Genomic DNA, 23,599 nt, shown 5'->3' on the forward strand with positions numbered 1-23,599 from the left:
TCTTTTGGTTTTAGGATGATCGATGTCCCCTCCTAGAGCGGGACTTCTTCGACTGCTCATAAGTGGTATAACTATTAAAATAACAGCGTACCTTTTCCCTAGGGAATTGGAAGTGGACTTGTCTAGATCTGACGTAAATGTTTGCGTTGGTAGTGTTAAGGAACGGTCTTCCAAGGATGATGGGTGTATCATCTTCTTCTTCTCCCAAGTCCAGAACCATGAAGTTGGTAGGGGCATAGTGATCATGTATTCTTACCATGACATCTTTTGCTATTCCCTCTAGAAATCGGATTGATTGGTCTGCCCTATGTAATTGCATATATGTAGGGAATAAAGATTTGTTATCAAATAAATATTCATATGTTACCTTAGACATTATGTTAACACCCGATCTAATGTCATAGAAAGTCTTGTGAAAGATTTTTTGTCCAATGGTACACTCGATCGTTGGTACGCCTGGATCATCCTTCTTAGCAAGGAATGGTGAAGCGAGTAGGTGGTCGTACTTTGATCAAAGTGTGTTAATCATATTAATTGATTCTTCTTGTGGCTGCCTGGCCTTGTTTTTCCTCCTTCTCCTGTTGTTCTTCTTCTTGGTCATTGTTGTCTCCTCGGGTAGGTACGACATCTGCGGATGTCCAGGAGATTACAAGATACGATTCTTGAAAGAAAACTTCTCATTTCTATCCTTGACTATGAAGCAAATCTTGGCACTATCTGCGTAGATGATGGCTTTTGTGATGCTTAGGAAAGGTCAGTCCAAAATAATGGGTGCCCTTACATCTCCACCTGTTTCCAAAATCACAAAGTCTACAGGAACATATGATTGTCCCACTCGAACAATGGCGTCTTCAAGAACTCCTTTGAGGTAGCAGAGTGACTGGTCTGCAAGCTACAAACGCATATTTGTGTACAACAGAGTATCTCCATTAATTTGGTCATAAATTACCTTAAGCATGATGTTGACACTTGCTCTGAAGTCACAGACAGCTTCTTGGAAAATGTACGGTCCAATGGTGATGGAGATGACAGGTCTTCCTGGAATGCTCTTCTTTTCTAGCGAGGTATAGTCTATCTTCCCATCGATGGTTGTATATAGTAGTATGCTGCATTGTGAATATCAATAAGATTTATAATTTTTAGATCTTCCAGTTGCCTCGGAATCTTACCTTTGTCGGACAGAGGAACAACAATAGTCCGCTGAGCTATTTGTGATTCTATCATTTTTATTAAAGCTATGCTGGTTCTTAATGGCAGAAGCAAAGCTATCCATTCTATTATTTGTGTTCTCTAGAATTTTATCATTGGTATCTACCTTTCTAGATAGTCCCTCCATAAGTTTGGATTGGCCAGCAATTAATTCTCTCAAGGGTGGTTGATTGAAATTATTGAAATTATTACTTTGATAGTTACCTTGGTAATAACCATGGTAGTTCGGTCTCTGTTGCTGATTCCATCCTTGATTCTATTGAGGATGAGAGTAGTTGTTGTTGACAAAGTTCACATCCTCATGGGTTTTAGGGCAGTTGCTCCCTGAATGCCTAGTGTTTCCACACTCTTCACACATCAAGCAGGAATCATGAATGTGCATGACTTCTTGCTTCTCATTGGCTCGATCTTTGAGCTTCTTCATTAACAGGTCCATCTTGGTAGACAATATGTCTACCTCCTTGAGTTGATGCATACCTCCACCTCTCTTATGGATCTGAAGATGTTCTTCATTCAAACCTTGGTTGGAGGCCATCTTCTCCATAAGAGCTATTGCAGCTAAAATTGTGAGTGACAGGAATGCACCTCTAGCAGCAGCATCCATAGTCTCACTAGTATTGTTGGCCAACCCATGATAGAAAGTCTGCATGAGTAGCCAATTCTCCATCTCATGATGGGGACATTCTGATATGTAATCTTGAAAGCGTTCCCGTGCCTCAGGGACAGATTCAACATGTTGTTGCTGAAAGCTTGAGATTCTCCCACGCAGAGAATTGGTCTTACCTATGGAAAAGAACTTTGCTAGAAAAGCAGTGGAGCATTTATACCATGTAGTATTTTTTTATCTTTGTTGGTGTAGAACCATTGCTTTGCCTTCTCTAAGAGTGAGAATGGGAAGAGGTGAAGTAATATGGCATCTTGGGTTACTCCATTGATGGTGAAAGTGCTACAGATCTTCAGGAAGTGTTGGAGATGTGCTTTTAAACAAAACTGGCTTGCTTGGACCATGTTGATGAGGGCTAGCTTGAACTCAAATCTATTGTCTCCAACATTGACTGTTGGTCCAGTACGGATGTTCGCTGTAGTTGGAGCAGAGAATTCATGGAGAGTCTTATTAGCCATGGCTTTAAATTCTGGTGTTAAGCTTTGCCTTATCTAGTTGTCTTCCGATTCTAAAGTTGGGACTTTCTTGAGTTTAGCTCTAGTCCTCCTAATTAATGCTTCTGGATCGTCAACATAGTTTATCGAAAGGTCAAAATCAATCATACATTACCCTGCATAAGATATAAAAGTAGATAAAACAAGGGTAAGCTTGTTTGAGCAGAGGTCAATGGTTATTTCGATCACATCAATAAGTATAAGTTTATCAATACTTCCTCTACCTAGCTACCTTCCTCGACAACGATGCCAGAAATGCTTTTAGACATTCCTTAGCGTTGCTACTAAGAACAGAGTTGAATCTAGTCCTCGGCAACGGTGCTAGAAATGTTTGTTGGTATTTATTAACTTGTCACTTGTTTTAGTAGCCACCTATTATAAACCTATATCTCCTAAAATTACTTTAGTAGGTTGTCATCCCTAGTGATGATGCCAGAGATGCTTGTTGGTACTACATAGCATTACTACTAGAATAATACTAAACAGTTCTTTATCATTTTATGTGACTAGAAAGAATATATAAGTATATGAATGAAAAGGATCTGCAAGCGCATAGATAATATACCATTGTAGCACTTCACCTGAGAGTATTCCAGGTATCGTTATTTATATTTTTACCACAGGGAAGGTCTAGCATGGACATGTATTAATAACTTATACTATTGATGGAAAAAGTAAACCATAACCAATATTCTACTCATAATAGGGGTAAGTCATAGGATAATATATATATGATAAGTATTGATCAATGATAATGATAAATCATCTTAGAGTACTCCTTTCTATGGCATTAGCATGGTCAGGTAGAATATTAGAGGAATAATTCCTAAGTCATTCTTAATTACAAGTCAAAGCATACATTGATTAGTGCAATTATATCTAGTAATCATTGCTAAGATCAACATCATATCTACACATAGAGGATATTACTAAGGAAGATTAAGAATAGAGCTTGTCTTCCTTCGTAACCGCATCCTATGTGCACCTACATTCGGAGAGTGGACTACAAAGGACTCAACAGGAGTGTCACATCCGTGATCTACCACATGACCCAGAATATAGGTTGTATCCATAGGTAAACATCGTATAAGCACCATGCTTACACAATGTTGACCACCCACCCATGGATCCTTAGAGTGAGCGCTATATGAACTTATGCATGAACATGATGATAATCCAACTATACTAAACATATAATGAAAGTAAACGGTGAACATTATAATGAAGAACATAAATGAGATGAATATTAATTTTGTCATAACAATTGTAGCAAGCATATAAAAGAAATAGAGATACAAAAGAGAGGGGCTACAAAGATTATACCAAACCACGCTCTTGACACGATCAGGAATCCAAGCAAAACTTGCTTGCCTCCCTCTAGACCTAGCCTAACTAGCTATGCCCTAGAATTGATGGAGCTCTAAGAATGATTAGGGTTTCTATCTTCTCAAATGACTTATCTCTATATGCCTCAGGGGGTGGCAGGGGCTGGTATATATAGGTCGGAGCATCCAACATGAGCCCTTGGATCAAACCGACTTAAAGGACGGCATAGATGCATCCTAGGTGGTGGTGGAGAACTAACATTGCGACGCAGAGACTGATAGGTGGGCGCAGGGGCTGAGCGGCCTACAGGTGGGGCCGGTCAGCCCTACCTGGCAACCACTCAGGCTCTGCCTCGGTGTGGAGTCCTCTTGAGTCTTCTAGAGTTTTTTAGTGTCCATTTCACTATGGATAATCATGATTGAATCTGACATGTAGGTCCACCTTGACGGTTCTGGATAAACCCCGCAGAAAATACAGATTCACCAAAACTCGTAGAATTTGTTAGTTTAAATCCCTAGACCTTCATTGGTGATTATATTTATGCCCTTATGTATGTCATATTGATGGTTGATAATAGTTGTTAACTACTGTCAACAACAAATCTAGAGATGGGAAAGAAATGAAAGCAAAAGCTAGAGCACAAAGCTTCCCAATCTCCTTGTCTACTCCCTATGGTTTGCTTGTACCAACGTTTAGCTCTTCCCTTCAAAGAGAAAGGAAAAAGCTTCTATCGTAAGGTTTCGTCTAACATGACCGCAATGTGTAGGCATGCATAGGTTTGCTTAAACTCATTTAGGTGGGAGTACGGATTTTCATCATCTTCGCCTGAAAAAGATTGATCCTAGACCATGTTAATTAAACACGGGCACAACTCATAGCCAGGTGTAAGGATAGGTTTTGAAGATTCTGGTTGCTCTAGACGTGCACTCGTAGGTGCAACGTATTGATGGATAGGAGTGGATTCTAAATCCATAGTGAAAAGAAAAGAAAATAAAAGATAAAAGATAAAACAATAATGATACCAGGTTAAGCTAGCTTCAAAGCTAACTCAGCAACCGTTTCCTTGCAATGGCGCTAGAAATGCTTGTTGTTATATATTAACGCACACAGAATAATCCGTAAGCCCACAGATATTATACCGATGTAGCACTTCACAGGAAGTATCCCAGTTTTATATCGGACTCAAGGAAACATGTGTGAGAATAACTCAATCTAACTTAACCCAACTTCGCAACAAGGCTTAGATAACAGGAGTATAATGGAGATCACAAAGGTCTTCTGGTTCTAACTACGGTAAGCTATGTCTTCTATTGTTTAATTCTAGGATATTACTAAAGAAAACACAAGCAGAGTATGTTTCCTATAGTAACTAGGTCCTTCTAGGCCCACAAATGGGAGGTGGATTACAAAGGATTCAATGAGGCTATAAGAGTCACCCTCACAAGCTACCACCGATCCGAAAGGTAGGGTACATCCATGAGTAACTGAGTCTAAGCACAACGCTTAGACTACGAATACTATTTTAACCCAGGAGCTATAAATGTGATTTCCTTTCATGAATAGGTCCTCCTTAGCAGTTTTCTGATTAAATCCTGCTGAAAATACAGATTCACCAAGACTCATGGAAATTATCAGTTTAAACCCCTAAGTCTATGTTGGTGGTCCATTTTAGTCATTTATGCAAGGTATATTGATGGTTTGTGATTAACATGAACTACCATCAACAACGTTCCTTCTCGGGTTTGCTTGATTTGTAACCCGAGGAAGAAAGTCCATTCTCCCATCATGCTCATCTCAAATTCCCTAGTCATCGTATCTGAAAACTTGGCAATAAGAGCATGAGAAGAGCCACCGAAGATTATATCATCCACGTATATCTAAACCAAAAGGGTGTCAGTGCCTTGCTTGAGGAGGAACAAGGTTTTATCAACTGAACCCATTTTAAAACCCTTCTCAAGCAAGAAAGCTTTCAAGCGCTAATACCAGGCTCTCAGGGCTTCTTTCAAACCATACAAGGCTTTGTGGAGTTTAAAAACATGGTTAGGAAACTTAGGATTTTGAAAGCCAGGGGGTTGCCTAACACAAACCTCTTTCTCTATGTACCCATTCAAGAAAGCACTCTTCACATTCATCTGATACAGCTTGAACCCTTTCAAAGCTGTAAAGGCTAAAAGGATCCTAATGGCTTCTAAACAAGCAACAGGAGCAAAGGTTTCTTTGTAGTCCATCCCCTCTTTCTAGTGAAACCCCTGAGCTACTAATCTAGCCTTGTTTCTCACTACCACCCCATTCTCACTCTGTTTGTTCTTAAAACCCTATTTTGTACCTATGGGGTGGCAATCTGGTGGAGGTGGTACTAAAACCCATACTTGGTTTCGCTCAAAGTTCTCTAACTCCTCATGCACACCCTTGACCCAATCAGAATTAGATAGTGCGTGTCCAACATCTTGGGGCTTAAAAGAAGAAACGAAAGCAGAGTGAGCGAAGTGTGAGATGTGATATGACCTAGACCCCATAACTTGTTGGTCAATGTCATCGATCATGATCTGAGGTGGATGACAATGCTGAATGTATCATGGTGCCTCCCTTGAAGAAGTCGCCTCCCCTTCAACAGTAGCTAGGGCCTTCTCAGGTGCAACTGGCGTAGGCTGAGGAGACTGCTCAAACAGACCCCATATAGTAGAAGAATAGGGATCAGGGCCATGAGCTGAAGTGGACATCGTAGGCTCAAGAGGGGCAGCTGATGGAGTCGGCTTGGGATCACCCCAATCAGCATCTTCCTGCTCCTCCTCCATAAAGATGCTCTCACCAATCTCCTGATCACCTGCACAATCAAAGATAGGAGTGGAACAAGGCATGGTTTCGTCGACTATGACCTCACAGGTCTCCATAACTCGATTAGTTTCAAGGTTAAGAACACGATATGCATGAGAGTGAGAAGCATAACCAAGAAAAGTACCGTTGGAAGACCTAGATTTGAACTTATCCAAATTACCTTGTTTTAGGATGAAGCATTTATACCCAAACACTGTGAAGTGACTTACCTTGGGTGGTCATTCGAATCACAACTCATAAGAAGTCTTCTTCATGAAAGCTCAAAGGAAAATGCGATTGGAGACATGGCAAGCTATGTTGATCGCCTCGGCCCAATATCTCCTAGGAGTCCTATGCTCATCGAGCATCGTCCTAGCCATCTCAACAAGGGTCTGATTCTTGCGCTCAACAACGCCATTTTGCTAGGGGACATAAGGAGAGGAAAACTGATGCTCGAGGCCCAAAGTAGCACAAAAGGTTTCAAAATGAGTATTCTTGAATTTTGTGCCATTGTCACTATGAATCGCTCTCATGGCATTCTTAGGGAACTCATTTTGCAACCAAAGAATCAAATCCTAAGCATGTGAACAAGCCTCATCCTTACTCTCCATGAAAAACACCTAAGAGTAGCGAGAAAAATCATCCATGATCACTAGAACGTAACACTTCCCACCATCTGACCGAAGCCGAGCTAGACCAACTATGTCAATGTGAACTAGCTCACCGGGTTCCTTGATCATGACTTGGTTCACAGGTGAGTGAGAAGCGGCAACCATCTTCCCGTGGTGACAAGGGTGGTAGACCAAATCCTTCTCTAATTTCAACTTAGGCAATCCTTGGATTAAGTAAAGTGAGCTCAACCTATCCAGTAAGTCAAAGCTCAAGTGACCCAGTCTCCTATGCCACTTCCAAAGCTCAGAGGAGGATCTGGCCACCAAACATCGAGAAGAGCTAAAGGAGTGAGAAAAATTAGCTCAAAAGACATGGCCAAAAGGGACAATCTAGCAAACCAAATTTCCCTGAGAATCAAGAACTCAAGACAAGCCGGTCTTAAAACACACTTCAAAGCCATCCTGAAGGAGTTGCAAAACTAAAAGCAAATTGAAATGCAAATTCAAAACCAAAGCAACATCCTTCAGAATAAAACTCTCATTGACTCGAATAGTCCCACGAGAAAGCACTGTACCTTTGCTACTGTCCCCGAATGTGATGAACTCCTTACATTGCATGGGGTCAAGGCTAGAGAACCATTTTGAACTTTTGGTCATGTGGCACCAACAGCCGGAATCAATGAGCCACGTGTTCTCCAGACCTCCGTCCTGCTTCAATAGAAAGGCATGGGATGAGCAAATGGTGCAACACTAGGGTTAGTAAACTATGCAGGATACCAGTGTTGGCTCATTTGCCCTGAAAAAGTGTTAGGAAAAACAACAAACATGCAATGTCCCATTTGAGGGAAGTGATCACCATGTGGGGGAAAACGTGGTATGCTAGAGATGTAGGACTAAAAGCCAAAGCCACCGCCATGGGGTTCAAATTCATATTGACCATGACCTGAACCTCACCAGGCATGACCACCGCATGGTCTCACAACCTGAGGCCTAGCACCTTGAGGCATTGCACCTCTAGGCCTAGCACTGCACCCCTAAATAGGCAGCACATGTATGCCATGGGGCAGGTGGTACATGTTCTGGTTGTTCAACTCGTACTCTCGCTCCTCATCTCTCTTCCTCCTAAAGTAGAACTTAGCAAGGTGGCCATCCCTATGGCAATAGTCATAGTGATACCTCACCTCCCTCTTGGGTGGTTGTTGGTTCACTCTCTTGTGGGTATGGTTCACTCTTGGTGTCTGTTTGGCTTTAGGAAGGGGATCCTCAGAGATGTTTGGTAGAGTATCAAGTGGGTTCTTGAGATGGTTAGGTTTTGGAGCCCAAATTTGTTTCTGGGGTGGGGCTTTTGGAGGTTCTTCAAACACCCCATCTTTGACATTGGGCTCAGTGGGATTGGGTGGAGTGATTTTGACTAACTTGGGAGTAGTAGAAGGTTTCTCACTTGGGTTCAAACCACTGTACTCACCAATCTTACCATAGATATTTTCACCCTTCCCACCTAATGCAAAGCCTATACCAGATGCACCAGTTCCCCGCTTGAACTGGCTCATCATCATGCCTGACTATGGCTCACTGCAGGACACCCAGCTCAAGATGGATCGAAGGTATGTGTTTTCTTCCTCGATTCTCATCTTGTTGTGCCTATAGGACTCAATCTCAAGCTCCAACCCCTCACAACATACACACTTAGCAGTAGTGCTATCTGAACTGACCTTCTCAAGCAAAGAGATCCTAGCAACCTTCTCTGCTAGCTCAGATTACAAGCCCGAGTAGGACTTTGTTGGTATTTCTTAACGCATACAGAAATAATCTACAAGCGCATAGAATTACCATTGTAGCATTTCACCTAGAAGTAATCCACAATCGCCTTGGGAGAGCCACCAGGAGACACCATGTGGAAGGGGGGTAGTGCCTGCATGTTGGGGTGTGGGTGCACCCTGGGTGTGGCCGCACCTAGGTGTTGCCTCCCCGTGACCGCCTTCTGCATGGCAGTTGTATGTTGGGCCTGGACCGCTTCCACGTGGGTTTTTTCCCTAGATTCACTAGGTAAGTGGACCTTCCTTCATTTGCTTGTTTTGGATCTGTGTTACGCTTTCTCCTATTACGCATTTTTACGATTTTCCATATGTATTCCATGTATGTGTCCTGCAAATGCACAACTCTCTAAAATCTATAGAAATCATTAGTTCAAAGCCCTATTATTAGGTTTGGTTTCATTTGAGTGAATTTTATACGAATGTTGGTGGTTAAAATTGTGAGTTAAGGACCGCTAACAAGCTCCCCTTCACTTAGTCCTTTGCTTGTCCTCGAGTAAAGTGTTGAGGACTATGCTAGTTCATCTCCTTGATTCTGAAATATGCATACAAGTTATTCCCAACCTCACCTAGACCTGTGAACATTCTGAGTGTCTACCATAAAATCTTATGTGATTGGATAATGGAACAGTAAGGATTCAAATCTTCCTGCTCTACTCTTTCTTAGAAACTTGGGTTTTGTTCAATTTTGAAAATATAAAGTTTGGCTTTGCTCCTCAAAATGATTCACTTGATCGCTCAATGTGTATAGTCCTCACCAAAGGCTTTTGATATTTGCCTTTTTTCATCCTACCTCTAAAGGCTTTTTGTGGATTTTTGGGTAGGTATGAAAGAGAGGCATACTTGAATCACATAATATTGCTAAGTCAAAAACCAGATCCAAGGAGATACAAGTCATACACTTTGATCAAGATTGTGCAAGTGTGTGGAATTTTGAATTTTTTTCTAATTTTTTTTGTACTCCTTTCACCATGACTCTCTCTATTTTTATGATTGCCTTTTATTTGAAAGTATGGGCTATCTTTCTATCTTTTGCTTTTCTTCATGCTTCTTAGCATGGGATTATTCATGCTTTTTGGCATGGACCCCTTTTTTCTCTCATGCTTCTTAGCATGGATATATTTTTTAGCATAGCCCATACTTTTCTTTTAGCATTTGAAAACTTTAGAGAGAGAGACTCATGAGAAATGAATGGAGTATTTATTTTTATGGATGGAAAAGCATGTTTTTGCATAACTCTCAGTGTAAGAGTCAGCATTTTATTCGTGGGTGTACGTGAATTTTGATCATGGGTGCATGACGAGAATCTCAACAAGGGTCACAATAATTTGACAAAGCTCAATGTAAATATAAGTAGCATATGACTAAGTTTGTGTATCATAGAATATTGTCATATGTCCTTGGTAGGAATTATAATCATTTGAGGAGCATGCTAATCTAGATTTTGATTTTATAAATAAATCCCAAGTACTTTGCAAAAGTGAGCAAGTTTCATTTTCATCCTACTATATCTCATATTCCAATTACCTAGATAAAATGGGGTCCCTAGGATAAGTTGTTCACAAGTTTAGGAATATTGGCGAGGAATAAAGAGTATGCAAAAATTTTAATCAAAGATTAGCATGGAGACGGAGCATTTGTTTGATTTGTAAAATTTTAATTTGTTTATTTTTTAACCTTTATTGAGATGTAGGGAGTTAGGATGGTGTTGCACAAACCATCGTTGTAGAGCAAGGAGTTTAAGGGATTCAGATGTGGTTTGGCTAAACCTTTGGTTTAGCCAATCCTCTCTGACGCTATCTGTCATGTCCTTCTACATGACGATCGTCTGAGGTTGTGCAACATGTTGGTGGGAGATCTTGAATGTGTGCTAGTTGTGCTTGAGAGATTTCTCACACTTATTCTTATACCTATTTTTTATTTAACAAAGAAAACGAAACAAACAAAGGCTCTACCAGCTTAAACACTAGGGAGTCTAAATTTTATTATTATTATTATTATTATTATTTATTTGCTTGTTTTATTTTGTTATTATTTTTTAATTATATTTATTTTTTAATTTATTATTATTATTTTAGGTGTCCACCAAACTTTTTATCTTTTAGTACAACTCTGGCTAAAGGTAAGGTTTGCAATATAAACATAGCATTAATTCATCTCCATAATAGATTACTTCCTTTGTTTATGAAAATAATAACTCAAGTTCATTAATCAAAATTAAACACCTTGTCTAAATTTGATTTAAAGAAGGTCTTTTTAACCTAAGCACCATGCTTAATTTAAAAAGACCTATGGATGTACCGTTAACAAGTTCATCCAAACCAGAGCATATATCATAAGCAAGAGAAGTATGTATGAGCAGGATCATGTTTTCATGGAGACAAACATGAGTAAGGGAGTTGGTGAACATTTATTTACCTTTGCATACTTGAGTGTTCTTACCAGCAACATTTGTAGATGAAGCTTTGAGCTTGCTACACGTTGGCATGATCATGTATGGGTGCCGACTCAGGCTAGCATCAAGGCTAGTCCACACCCACAATTAGTGTGTATGGACTATGGGCCTTGGTGGTAGTAGCAAAGGCTTAGATGAGAGCCCTTCTTGCTTGTGAAAGCAATGCTGGGTGGAGTCAGGCAACACATTGGTTTTGGCCATCCTATGCCTTGTCTCTCCTCTTCTTTTTATACCCTTTTTTTATCATATATATATCCCCTTTTTTCATATATTGTCTTTTCTCTCTCTTTTTTGCTTTCTTTTTTCTTTCTTTTTATGTTTCATATTTTTTTTATAATCCGGGGTATCTCCCGGCAGTGCTTAGTTTATGGTCATAAGCTTGACCGCCAAAGCTAGGACAAAGTTCATAGCCAGAAGTTGTGATTGGCTTCGATGATGGTGGCTCTAAGAACTCGTCCTAAGGAGCAAAAATATTTTGTTTTTAATGGAAGGGTTTCATGGTGAAAAAGAATAGAGGGAAAAACTTTTTTTCTTTTTGAAAAGGAAAATAAAATACAAGGATACATGGGTGGACTAGGTTTGGAGATACTACAACAACTATTCCCCGGCAACGGCACCAGAAATGCTTGTTGGTATTTCTTAACATATACAGAAATAATCCGCAAGCGTACGAACTTACCGTTATAGCATTTTACCCAGAAGTATTTAGGTATCGTATTTTCATGAGGAACATATGTGTAAAAGTCTCTTAGGTAGTACACCTAATGATAACAAGAAGAAGGATAGCTCGGGTACCGAGGTTTTCTAAGGATAGAGATTCTAAGCTAAGATAGCTTTGCCACTAAAGACTTGCTTCGGGCACCGGATAACACTTAGTCTGCCAAGCGTTGCTAGCCTACAGCTCTACGCCATACCCGGACATGGGGGATTACGAGGGACAGATGGGGCTATCACCACCTGCTCCTACCCCTCAACCATAGGGTATAAGGCAGACGAAGGTAGCCTCTAGCCTAGACACCACGTCTACGCTATTGACTACTATTCTAGCATCGATCAGGGATATCTGTCTTTATCAGGGCCCTTTACTAGAGCATTTGCCATGGGGATGGACGACGAACCCGCAAGTAAATAATGAACAAGACTAACTTAATGTAGAACCTACCACGAAGATAAACATGAACCTTATACTCCAAGTAGTATTCGGAACATAGAGGTACAAATGTAGAAGAGCCGACGATTCTCAACATTCCTTTCGCTAAGTATACAAGTCGCCCCGAGTACACTAGTGGAGGTAGCCATCAACTCTGGTACTTCTCCACTCTTACTCTCTCACTCCCAATGCTAGAACTAGCTAGAAGCTAAGATAAAGAGTGTGGCTCTTCTTCTCTTCTTGCTACATTATTTATCTCTTATGTATGATGATATGAGGAGGAGGCACCCCCATCTATTTATAGCACTGGAATGGTCGGTTTAGAGGAATATTCCATAGGATCCCACATGCAACCACCTTGGGAGAGCCACCAAGAGACGCCATGTGGAAGGGGGAGGCGGTGCCTACATGCAGGGGTGCGGCGTACCCTAGGTGCAGCCATACCCAGGTGTTGCCTCCCCACGACCGCCTTCCGCATGGCGGTTGTATGTTGGGCCTAGACCGCTTCCACGTGGGTTTTTGGTCTAGATTCACTAGGTAAGTGGACCTTCCTTCATTTGCTTATTTTGAATCTGCGTTATGCTTTCTCCTATTGCACATTTTGACTGTTTTTCATATGTATTCCATATATGTGTCCTACAAATGCACAACTCTCCAGAACCTATGGAAATCATTAGTTTAAAGCCCTATTACTAGGTTTGGTTTTCATTTGAGTGAATTTTATACGAATGTTGGCGGTTAAAATTGTGAGTTAAGGACCGCCAACAGACTTGCACACACCAAACAAGCTAGACCAAGACTTCAACTCATCATTTTCATCAGGCAAAGCAACATACTTGGATTGCAAAGTAAGACTGGACATGTGAACAACGCACTCATCGCACTCAACCTCGTTAGAAACTGGTATAGCATACTTCTTAGCTTCCTCAAGCTCCTTCAGTGCAATTTCAATCTTGTCCTTATATTCTTTCCTCTCACAGGCAGCATGCTTTAGCAGCTTATCTTGCCTAATCAAGGTGTCGTTCATGATATCAAGCTCAGCAACAAGGTTATCGACGGAATGGGTTACCTTAGAAGTGTTGTCATCGAAGGGAACCTCATCCTTGCTAGCCTTCACCTCGGAATCGACAACCATGGTGCAGAAACCTCTGTGGGTAGAGTCGATGAAGAAGCAGAGTCCGGTCAACTTGTCCTCGTGCTTCCTCTCAGACTCATCATCGCTCGATGGAGAAAAAGAGTGGCTATCATCGGAGTTGTTGTTGAGGTCACTAAGGGAGGCAAGGAAGGCGTGCTATTGGGCCTTAGCCTTCTTGAGGTACTTCTGCTTGAGCACCTCCTTATTGAATCCTCCCTTCAACTTGTGCTTGCTGGAGGAGTACTCACGCTTGTCCTTGCGCTTGTTGGTGTCGTACTTATCGGAGGAGTGCTTGTTCTTCTTAGGACAGTGGGCGACGAAGTGGTTAGGGTCTCCACAACCATAGTAGCCCTCCTTCGGACCACCACCACATCGATGGTTCTTGTGGTTGTTGTGAAACCGTGAGAACCGGCTGATGACTAGTGCCAGCTCATCGTCCCCAAGTGTCTCCATCTGCTCCTCTATAATAGACACCAAAGAAGACAAGGCAAAGGAGATCTATGAAGGGTTAGCTAAAGAACTTGAACCATTACCTAAGACCAAAGCCATAGTCGATGAAGAGGGATTCTTGATTTTGTCCTGGGTCTCGTAATCAATCTCGGTGGACTTAAGCTTACTGAAAAGCTCATCCACGGTGAGGGTGTCATAGTTAGCTGACTCAACGATAGCGGACACCTTCACATCCCAAACCTTCTGATCTAGGGCATATAGTAACTTGAGAGCCCACTCATGATCATCATAAGATAGTTGTAGCTTGTTTGCCCACATCTTGTTCACAATTACCTAGAAATGAGAAAACATAGAATTAATAGACTCTCCATCCAACTAAGAGAAGTCCTCATACTCATGCTAGTATGTCTCAAAGAGTCTAGTTTTGACCTATGCGGTTCCCTCATGATAGCTCTAAAGCCTCACCCAGATTTCTCAAGCAGTAGTACAGTTAGAGACTCTCTCAAACTTAGAAAGGGAAAGACTTGAAAAGATAACACTATGAGCCTTGCTATTTGCATTGTGTTGGTCAATCTACTCCTGGCCAACATGAGCAGCAAGCACCTCGTAGTTAGGATCCTCACAAATCTCCAAAACTCACCAATCGATGCCCTAAAGATGCGCAGACATGCGAATCTTCTAGTAGTGGTAATTTGTTCCATCGAAGTGTGGCAGTTTGCCAGAACCATGCTCCATGTCACCTTTGTGGATCACGGACCAATTAAGGTGGAATGATCTTTAACCGGCTCCGATACCAATTGAAGGACCAGAAATGGTGATGCCAGATTATTTAACTTCGGCAATGCCTAGCAACGTGATCGCGTATATGGATCCAGAAGGTGGTACACGAGACACAAGAATTTATACTGGTTTCGAGTGCGATGCGCACTAATCCCTACTCCAGTGGTGCTACTGCTCTTGTATTCGTATACTCAATTACAGGGGCTATTGCTCCTAGCTACGATGTAGATTGGAATGGTGGAAGATGGATGATGTCGATCCCAAGCCCGAGGTAGCTACCCTCCTTTATATAGGCATGAGAGGTAGGGTTATAGGAAGGGTGATCGGGCTAACAGATTGTGTTCCTAGTTTGTTACAACAAATTGATATTAGCTATCGTCTAGATATGCCTGCCTTGGTTTACCTTGATCTCAACATTGGTCGACCGTGTTTGCTCTTGTGGGCCTCCTCCTTGATGGCTGCTGGGCCGATAGCTTGGCGATGGTCATATATACGGGTAGTGTAGGTAACCCTAGCCCATATCTCTGACGGTAGCCCCCGTAGGACTTAATGATAAGCTAGCACGTATCTTCAAGCCTTTGGGACATTGCAGTCTCCCCTGTAAGTTCTGCATACTGTGAGTACATAGTGAGCATCTTCGGGTGCCGAAGTTTCAAGCAGCACAGCTAGATATTCCCAAGTATTCAGGAGCCAGTATGTTGTTGTTCAAGTACCAAGAGCATTTCTCGGGTAGCGAGAATCTTCTTCAAGCATCGAGGGAGGCGGTGGTACAGCGTAAATCATGGAACATTGTTCCCCAGCAGCTAGAAGTGCCTGGTTCAAGTGGTGCACTCCATATCGGGAAATGTGGTTTCCTAGGCATAGCCCTTAGGACGTTGTTAACGTTGCATTCAGGTGGTGTACTCGATAACCGGAAGCATAGCCTCTAGGACATCATGGATGCCATACTAGGGTAAAGAATACCACTGTACTCGAGAAGTTGGTTCCTGATGTATTCTGGTATGTAAATAGTGGTTGCGCATCATTAAGTCCTAGTTGTTAAACATTAATGAGGATGGGGTAGATGCACCTCCATCACCCGTGCGGCACTATGCCAGTTGATTTCAAGAGTGACCTATTGCATGTCATTTGTTAATGAGCACTAAGGGCGTCATGTTTGAAAGGTTCTAATGGCTCGAGGGGGTGAATAGCCTATAAAAATTTCTATAGTAACACTAAGCTAAGTGGTTAGATAATTGTGAAGCAAAGCGAGTGTTGCGCTAGCCTACTCAAAAAGCAAGCCTCCTATCCACAATTCTAATTATCTATGATCTCTAAATCACACAAGAGGCTAAGTCACTATCACTAAGTTAGTGAGCTCTCAAAGACTAACTAAAGAGCCTCACTAACCACTAGACAATAAACAAGCTAGCTCTCAAAACTAATTACACTAAAGAACTTAGCTACACTAAGAAAGCAAATGCACAAGAGAGGTAGGAGGGTTATACCACCGTGGCAAGTGATCAATCACAATATATCAATGAATACCAAAGAAATCCTCGGAGACAAGATGACACAATGATTTTCACCGAGGTTCACTTGCTTACCGGCAAGCTAGTCTCTGTTGTGGTGATTCACTCACTTAGAGGTTTGCGCGCTAATAGGCATCACACACCTAACCCGCAATCGGGTGCCGCACAACTAACACAAGAAGATGATCACACAAGCCACGAGCAATCCACTAGAGTACCTTTTGGCTCTACGCCGAATAAAGGTCAAGAACCCCTCACAATCACCATGATTGGAGCCAAAGACAATCACCTTCCTCCACTTGATGATCCTTGCTGCACCAAGCCATCTAGGTGGCCACAACCACCAAGAGAAACAAGAGAAATCCGCAGCGAAACATAATCACTAAGTGCCTCTAGATGCAATCACTCAAGCAATGCACTTGGATTCACTCCCAATCTCTCAAAGATGATGAATTAATGATGGAGATGAGTGGGAGGACTTTGGCTCAACTCACAAGGTTGCTATGTCAATGAAAATGGCCAAGAGAGTAAGCTAGAGCTGGCCATGATGCTTAAATAGAAGCCCCCTCAAAATAGAGTTGTTGGGTCACATAAGTGATCGTTGGACTCACTGGTACGGGCCGTCGAACCATCTGACGCTTGGTCCAATGCCCTACCGCGTCCACTCATGAGCTGCCATGCGTCCCATTTGAATGGAATCTACCATTGCCACCAATGGTCGCCTTCCATGCGTTGATCACCATTGTCGGACCTAGGCCTCGGACCCACCATCGGACTCCACCCGGGGAGGGTCCGACGTGGTCCAGTAAGGTCCAGAGAAAGCAAAAACCCTCGGATGCTGGTCTGACACCGACCATTGGACTTAGGAGTGAGTCCGACACTGCCACATGTCGCGTCCTCACTCACACGCATGCGCGACACTGAATGAACATTGCGCATGGTCAATTTGATGCCCCCACGAGCCCTAGCCCGATGCCACCACGCCCGCGCTGCTGCACCAGGGTTAGCCATTGGACCCAGCCAGAGGCCGCTCCAATGCTCAATGAAGCAGGGTATGACGCCCCTATTTCAACACCTTTTGATTTCCAACTTCACCACCCTTGCTCAAATGTGCCAACCACAAAGTGTATCACCTTGTGCACATGTGTTACCATATTTTCACAAACATTTTCAAGGGTGTTAGCACTCACTAGAATCTAAATGCATATACAATGAGTTAGAACATCTGGTGGCACTTCGATAACCGTATTTCACGATGAGTTTCACTTATCTTAATAGTAGGGCTATCTATCCTAAGTGTGATCAAACTCGCTAAGTGTCTCGATCACCAAAAACAAAGAGCTCCTATCAATTATACCTTTGTCTTGAGCTTTTTTCTCTTTCTTCTTTTCCAAGACTGAGCATGATCATCACCATGGCCATCACCACTATCATCATGATCTTCATCATTTGCTCCACCACTTGGAATGTGCTACCCTATCTCATGATCACTTAGAGTAAAAGGGTTAGCACCTAGGGTTTCATCAATGCACCAAAACCAAACTAGAGCTTTCAATCCACCCCTTTTTGGTAATTGATGACAACCCTTTCACAAAGATATGAATTGAAATTCAATTGAATCCATGTTGCTTGCCCAAGCATAGTTACCATGTGTAAAAGGATTTGGACAAGTTTCATGAACCTGGATTGGTAGCATTAGCTCCCCCAATATATGTGCTAAGAGTTTAGAATGAAGCTTGCACATATGCATAGATTGAAGTTGTGGGAGTGCGATGTCTACCAAATGATCCTAAGGTATAAGAGATGGACCTTTGAAGCATGATACCAATCGGAGTGCACCAATCATACCATCCTTAGCACCATGGTTAGTTAGATATCACTTGAAATCACTTGCTAAACACAAACACTAGATACTTCATGAGATCAACATTAGTAGCAAGGCTCTAGTACCACTTGTGAAAGCAAAACAAGTAAGCAAGGCATATCTAACTATCATCCTATGCATGCTAGTTTTTCATTTCATCATTCACGCCTACAACTAGCATACACCACACAAGCATGGAATTTTAAATTAAAACTTGTGCCATGCAAGCAAACATATGAAATGCTCATTCAAATGTATCAATCAAGTTTATGAGCTTGCTCCCCCTACTTGTGTGTTCAAATTTTAATTGATCCCCATACTTTTATATTTCTCCCCCTATGTCAAAGTTCTCCCCCTTTGTCATCTTTTCATTATCTTTGTGCATTATTTCTCCCCCTTTGTCATCAATGACTACAAAGGTTCAATTTTATATAGGTTAAGATTATCAATGTCAATCAATGGGGTGAGAATCATTTTTTTTAATTTGGTTCAATCTAGAACACTTGCCAAAGATATTTAACTCGGTGTGATCCAAGGACAAGCTTCTTTGCTCCTCGTTTCAAGGGTTATCTTGACTATGTTGAGTTAAACACTTATAGCTTATTTTCTAGATCAAACACTAGGATCACAAGCCCACAAACATGTCATATGCTACCACTAGATCAAGTCAAGCATAGAAGCAATAGTGGTACCATATAAGCATTAGATTCATTTGATTTTCATGAATGGGCTTACAAAACATGAGGAATGACTAGATGCACTAAACATGTCCTTAGCAAAGGATGTATGCATGCCAATCAACTTTTACCTTGGTTGCTCGAAGGAGAGGCATGTCATATAAGTGGGGTGCATCAACACATATTTGAGAAATCCAATATGTTTAACTCATTCCTTAGCTTGCAAAACCTCTTCTTATCAAGTGGCTTGGTGAATATGTCGCCAAGTTGATCTTTGGTTCCCACACTCTTAATGCAAATGTCCCCTTTTTGTTGATGATCCCTTATGAAACGGTGGCGGACATCAATGTGCTTTGTTCATGCATGTTGAACTGGATTGTTGGTTAGATTGATAGCACTCTCATTGTCACATAGGAATGGCACTTTCTTGAACTTGATTCGAAAGTCATTCAAGGTGGCCTTCATCTAAAGAATTTATACACAACAACTACCGATGGATATGTATTCGGCTTCGGCGGTTGATAAAGCAACACTATTTTGCTTCTTTGATGACCATGAAACAAGTGATCTTCCCAACAATTAACAAGTGCTCGAGGTGCTCTTCCTTTCAACCTTGCAACCCACATAATCTGAGTTCGAATATCCAACTAGCTTAAACTTTGCTCCTTTGGGATACCACAAACCAACATTTTGTGTATGCTTTAGGTACCTCAATATTCTCTTTATAGCCATTAAATGACTTTCTCTTGGCGAGGCTTGGAATCTTGCACACATGCACACGCTAAACATGACATCTGGCCTTGATGCAGTCACATAGAGTAGGCTTCCAATCATAGACCGATACAACTTTTGATCCACCATATTGCCACTTGCATCACTATCCAAATTGCCATTTGTTCCCATTAGTGTACTGATGGCTTTGCTCTGATTTATGCCAAACTTCTTGAGTATGTCTTTGATGTACTTGCCTTGACTCACAAATCTACCATTCTTCAATTGCTTGCTTTGAAGACAAATAAAGTAACTCAACTCTCCAATCATGGACATCTCAAACTCATTACCCATCATCTTCCTAAACTCTTCATAAAAATCTTGATTAGTTGATCCAAATATGATGTCATTAACATAGATTTGCAACACAAACAAGTCCTTTCTAATCTTTTTGGTGAAAAGAGTGGTGTCAACCTTGCCCATTATGAACCTTTTAGAGAGTAGAAAATCCCTCAACCTCTCATACCATGCTCTAGGTGCTTGCTTCAAGCCATACAATGCCTTCTTCAACTTGTACACATGGTTGGACTTCTTGTCATCTTCAAAACCGGGAGGTTGCTCAACATAAACTTCTTCATTGATGTAGCCATTGAGAAATGCACTCTTGATATCCATTTGATAGAACTTAATATTGTGGGCACAAGCATATGCTAGCAAGATTCTAATTGCTTCTAATCTAGCAACTAGGGCATATGTTTCTCCAAAGTCAAGACCCTCTACTTGAGTGTAACCTTGTGCTACCAATCTTGCCTTGTTCATTACAACTATCCCATCTTGATCTTGCTTGTTCCAAAAGATCCATTTTGTTCCAATCACATTGTGTCCCTTTGGTCTCTCAACTAATTCCCATACTTGATTTCTAGTGAAGTTGTTTAATTCTTCATGCATAGCATTCACCCAATCAACATCCTTCAAAGCTTCTTCTATCTTCTTTGGTTCAATGGATGACATGAATAAGAAGTGCTCACAAAATGATGCTAATCTTGATCTTATTTGTACACCTCTTGAGGTACCTCTAATTATAGTGTCCAATGGATGATCCCTTGCAATATTGGTTGGTTGAATTATTGGAACATTATTGCTTGCACTTGCTTGCTCATTTGGTTGAAATGATGTACTAGCCACTTGATCTTCTTCATTGTCGTGAGAGCCACTTGTGCTTGCTTGATTTGTATCATCTTGCACATTTAAGTTAGAGAGCACTTGCACTTGATCATCTTCTTCATCTATCACTTGTCTTGGCCTCAATTCACCAACATCCATGTTCTTCATGGCATTTGAAAGTTGAATGCCTCTAACATCATCAAGATTCTCATTCTCATCTTGAGAACCCTTGGTTATATCAAATTCAACATCATGAACTTCCTCAAGAGTATTGTCGGTGTAGAAAGTGACCAACACATAAATATTTGTAGTTTTGCCGTATGTTGTGATCGGAGGTGGCCTAGCACTCAATGACACAGGGTTTATACTAGTTCAGGCAATATGCCCTATGTCCAGTTTGAGTCGGTCGGTGACTTTATTCCTGAGCCCAGGTGCTCGAAGTTTGTAGTGGGGTTACAAGCGAGAAGGAGAAAGATGAGTGGTACAAGAGGTTCGGTCGGACTTTGGTCGGAAGGGACAAGAGTGACAGGAGCTCCGCTATGAGCTAAGTGTTCAAGTGTGTGCTTGTGGTTTGAACCTGGCGGTTCTATGGTTGTGTACTAGTGACTTGATCGATCTAATGAATCCACCTATTGGGAGAGAGCACATCCCCTTTTATAGATGAAGGGGATGGCCTTACAAGTGAGAGGGAGAGAATACGTATGCTACTAAGCCTTGTCGCCCACGCCGGTGGGTATAGGATGATGGTAGGCGCCCACAATACTGTTGAATATCAGATGCACGTGGGAGGTCATGTTGTCTTCTTTGGGTATGGTAGACGTCGGCGCCTGCCATACTGTTGATACCCAGAGGTGTGCAAGGGGTTTTACCATGTTTGCCTAGTACGGTAAATGCCGGAGCCCACAAGACTATCAATGCCCAGAGGCATGTGGGGGAGCCTTATCATATGGGAGTCAATGGCACCCGCAATACTATAGGGGAAAATATCGGCGCCTACAACACTGCTTGCATTCTGTCATGTCAGAGGGGTCGTACGGTACTATCCTATAGGTATACAGGGTATGGTCCTCGGTATTGCGGTTGACTTGGGCGCTCTACCTTGCTTTCTCTATCTATTTCTTGGTCCTTACCGAGCGAGCATCCCCGGTTGGTTGGTCCCAGTCGGCTCTAATCGCGCCAGTCGAAGAAGAGCAGTGAGCAGGGGTTTGGCGCATCCCCGATCGGAGACGTGGGTCAGAGTCAGAAGTAGTGCTTTGGCTAGGCCTTCTGGTCGGAGAGGCCATCCGGAGACGGGCTGGAGACCGAAGCGAGTGCTCCGGTCGGAGAGGTGGGCCGAAGTAGGAAAACGGGCGCCATTCCTCCTCGGCCAGGCCTTCCAGTCGGTGATTAGATCGCCCCTCTGGCCTGTTGTTTAGGTACTTGGGCAAGCCCCTGAGTTGCGCGTTGTTTGCAATGTTGCCTGCTAGGCCAAGCCTCTGTTGGGAAGCCAGTCCGCGAGGGACCCTGGGTTTAGGAACCCGACAAGTACCACTTGCCAAATTCCAAACTCTATGCTTTGCTAGTGGTTGAGTATCCAAGTAAGAATCCTTCATCACATTTCTTGTCAAACTTGCTCAACCTAGTGCCTTTCCTCAAGATATAGCATTTGCAACCAAAAACACAAAAATATGCAATGTTGGGCTTTCTACCATTCAAGAGCTCATAAGGTGTCTTCTCTTTCAATGGGTGACAATATAGGTGGTTGCTACAATAGCAAGCCATGTTGATTCTTTGTCCTAAAAGGATTGACTCACATTATACTCACTCAACATTGATCTTACCATGTCAATCAAGGTTCTATTCTTCCTATCAACAAGGCCATTTGATTGTGGAGTGTACTTAGCCGAGAATTAATATCTAATTCCAAAATCATCACACAACTCATCAATTCTAGTGTTCTTGAATTCACTACCATTGTCACTTCTAACTCTCTTGATGGTTGTTTCAAACTTATTGTGAATGCTCTTGACAAATGATATGAATATTAGAAACACATCACTCTTGTCCACTAGAAAGAATACCCAAGTGTATCTAATATAGTCATCAACTATCATAGAGCCATATTTATTTTCACTAATGCTAGTGTATTATGTTGGCCTAAACAAGTCCATGTGCAATAACTCAAATACCTTGCTAGTGCTCATTATGCTATTCTTAGGATGGGTGTTTCCAACTTGTTTGCCGACATGACAAGAGCTACAAAGTTTGTCCTTCTAAAATACCACATCTTTCAAGCCTCTAACTAGATCATGCTTAACCAATCTATTCAATTGTTTCATTCCAACATGACCAAGCCTTTTATGCCATAACCAACCCATACTAGACTTAATGAACAAGCATGTTGACAATTGAGCTTCACTAGCATTGAAATCAACCAAGTATAGATTCTCATATCTAAAGCCTTTGAAGATCAAATTAGAGCTATCTACACTTATGGTCTCTATATCGTCTACCCCAAATGTGCATTTGAATCCAAGATCACACAATTGAGCCATGGATAGCAAATTAAAGTTTAAGCTCTCAACTAGAAACATATTGGATATACTCAAGTCATTGGATATTGCAATCTTACCAAGCCCTTTGACCTTGCATTTGCCATTGTCACCAAATGTGATACCATCATAACCATTGCTATCATTAGTGTTGATTGATTTGAACATTCTTGCATCACCGGTCATGTGTTGAGTGCACCCACTATCAAGAACCTAATGCCTTCCTCCAGCTTTGTAAT

At 41.8% G+C, this 23,599-nt stretch overlaps 1 non-coding gene across 1 annotated transcript; it reads left to right on the top strand.

The window, feature by feature from the left end:
- The first annotated feature begins 1,874 nt into the window (after positions 1–1,874).
- Positions 1,875–1,983, top strand: LOC136530055 (small nucleolar RNA R71). Its single transcript, XR_010777563.1, has one exon. It is a non-coding gene; the product is annotated as a small nucleolar RNA R71 (small nucleolar RNA).
- Positions 1,984–23,599: the final 21,616 nt, after the last annotated feature.

The sequence above is a fragment of the Miscanthus floridulus genome, chromosome 19, assembly GCF_019320115.1.
Source record: "Miscanthus floridulus cultivar M001 chromosome 19, ASM1932011v1, whole genome shotgun sequence".
Lineage (NCBI taxonomy): Eukaryota > Viridiplantae > Streptophyta > Magnoliopsida > Poales > Poaceae > Miscanthus > Miscanthus floridulus.